Raw genomic sequence first — 3,087 nt, forward strand, 5'->3', positions numbered from 1 at the left:
TTTTAATCTCTCCACCTTAAAATACGTCTGTACTTTTACATTTTGATTGTGGTCATTGAAATAGCACTTTAAAGAGACCTTTTCTTTTTATATCATTTCCTTTGAAGGATTGAATTTTAATATTCTATCAATACTTGTTTTCTTCCTTTAATCTATGGAAATGAATTTAATTTCAGCAGTAAAATTGACAGCATCCATTTTTATCTTTAATTAACTTTTCAGTTTGGCTTTCATCTTAAAGGCTCACAGCAGAATTTATCACCAAGCCATAATGGAAGTGCTGAATGGAAGATTCAGAGAAGCTGCTTAGCTCTGAATTTAGCTCAGTTGACCCCATTATAAAAGAGAAAAGTGAACAACATTGGTATAAAAGACAACTCATTAGGCCGTACCAGTCACAGATGACAATGTTTATTTTTGATTCTGGCTATTTATTTAGGCTCCTAATTCCCCTTCCATGCACTCTCTTTTTAACTTGAAAGCACCAACTGCCCTTTGCTTAAGGGTTTTGTAAGTCTGAAAGTACATCAGAGAATAATTGCTACATAAATAATAACAGCTACCATTTATTGAACACTCGAGCATCGTGCTAGGGAATTCATGAACTTTATATTCTGTGAGGCAGGGTTTACAGCACCGTTTAAAAAGTTAGTAATAGGGCTTAACGAGAGAGATTAATTTCAGTTTAGTGAATAGTTAAGTCTTTGAAGTCAGGTCGGCCGGGCGCGGTGGTCGTTCACCTGTAATCCTAGCACTTTGGGAGGCTGAGCTGGGCGGATCACCTGAGGTCAGGAGTTCAAAACCAGCCTGGCCATCATGGTGAAACCCCCATCTTTATTAAAAAAAAAAGAAGTCAGGTCACCTGGGTTTGAATCCCTGTTCACTATTTTCTAGTTCTCTATTTCTGAGATCTTGGGAAAACTAGTTAACATTTATTCAGTGAGAGAAAGTAACGAGCAGAGGGAGTTCAGGGCCCAACTTAGAGAGATTGTTTTCAAACAAGAAGTGACAATAAGCCCAGTGCTGAAGGAGGAGTGGGAGTTAGGCAAGGCAGAGGAGGAGACGGGGTGGGGAGAGATTAGGCAGAGGGAACAGCATGTGTGAAGGCCCTTGGCTGGGACTCGGCTTGGTGGTTCCTGGACTGGAGGGGCCTGTGTGGGTGGAATTTAGTGTGCAAAGGGGAGGGGTATGATGCAGAGTTTGTGAGGGTGGCGGGGGGGCCCTCTAAGAATCATGACACGGACTTGGGGTTTTGTTTCTGTTTGAACACGGTCACTCAGGCTGCCATCTGCAGAGTGTGTTGGAGGATGCAGGGAAGGAGACCCAGTGAGAGGCTGGGGCAGGAGTCTAAGATAGAGATGCATTTGAATAAAGTAGGAGTGGAAAGGAGATGTAGGAGATGGATTCAAAATAAGTTCAAGGCTAGCCAGGAGCGATGGCTCACACCTGTAATCCCAGCACTTTGGGAGGTCGAGGCGGGTAGATCACCTGAGGTCAGGAGTTCGAGACCAGCCTGACCAACATGGTGAAACCCCGTCTCTATTAAAAATATAAAATTAGCCAAGGCTGGTGGCACATGCCTATAATCTCAGCTACTTGGGAGGCTGAGGCAGCAGAATCGCTTGAACCCAGAAGGTGGAGTTTCCAGTGAGCTGACATTGTACCACTGCACTCCAGCCTGGGCAACAAGAGTGAAACTCCGTCTCAAAAATAAATAAATAAATAATTCCAGGTAAATAGCATGTAGGGTTGAATTAGACTTGGTGGGTGAAGCAGAGGGTGGAACTAAGGATGACTTCCAGTTTTCTAGCTTCAGTAATTAGTCAGATGGTGGTATCATTGATGGGAAGGCTAAGAGGATAACGTGGTTTGGGACATCTTAAGACATGTCTAAGTGACCATGGTGTAAAGTACATAGCCAAATACACTGGAGCTCAGATGTGAGATCGGTGCCTATCTGAGCATGGATGTGGTCATCAATATATGGATGGCATTTACAGCCAGGCCAATGCATAAGATCACCGAAGGGGGAAGTTAACGGAGACGGGAGAATGGGTCCCAGATTTGAGCCTCTGGAATTTCCAACACACGAAGCCTGGGTAGAAGAGGAGAAGCCTGCCAAGAGAACCTAGAAGGAGTTGGCCAAAACGAAACAAGGATAGTAAAAGTACCACTCCTATAATATTGAGATTAAATGAACGAGTATATTAAAAAGTGTTTAACTTCTTACAGTCCCCATCCTTAGCAGGGTTAATATGGTCATTATTAAATTCTACTTTCTATGGCAAAGTACTGATTGGTTGGTGGGTATTAAAAGGTGAACAAGGGCTGGGCATGGTGGCTCACGCTTGTAATCCAAGCACTTTGGAGGCCAAGGCGGGCGGATCACCTGAGGTTGGGAGTTCAAGACCAGCCTGACCAACATGGTGAAACCCCGTCTTAAAAAAAAAAAAAAAAAGGTGAACAGGACATATCCCTGCTGGGTATGGTGGTTCATACTAGTAATCCCAGCACTTTGGGAGGCCGAGGTGGGAGGATCTCTTGAGCCCAGGAGTTTGAGATAAGCCTGGGCAACATAGTGAGACCTTGTCTCTACCAAAAAAAGCAAAGAAATGAAAAAAATCAAAACTAAGGCTGGGCGCGGTGGCTCACACCTGTAATCCTAGCACTTTGGGAGGCTGAGGCGGGCGGATCACGAGGTCAAGAAATCGAGATCGTCCTGGCCAACACGGTGAAACCCTGTCTCTACTAAAAATACAAAAAAAATTAGCCGGACGTGGTGGCACATGCCTATGGTCCCAGCTACTCGGGAGGCTGAGGCAGAAGAATTGCTTGAACTCAGGAGGCAGAGGTTGCAGTGAGCCAAGATTGTGCCACTGCACTCCAGCCTGGTGACAGAGCAAGACTTTGACTCAAAAAAAAAAAAAAAAAATCAAAACTAAAAAAATTAGCCGGTTGTAGTGGTGCACGCCTGTAAACGCAGCTACTTGATAGGCCGGGGAGGGAGGATCACTTGAGTTTGAGCTGCAGCCTGATCAAGAGTAAAACCCTGTCCCTACCAAAAAAAAAAAAAAAAAAAAAAAAAAA

The sequence above is a fragment of the Sapajus apella genome, unplaced genomic scaffold (assembly GCF_009761245.1).
Source record: "Sapajus apella isolate SASKATOON/1434 unplaced genomic scaffold, GSC_monkey_1.0 scaffold214, whole genome shotgun sequence".
Taxonomy (NCBI): domain Eukaryota; kingdom Metazoa; phylum Chordata; class Mammalia; order Primates; family Cebidae; genus Sapajus; species Sapajus apella.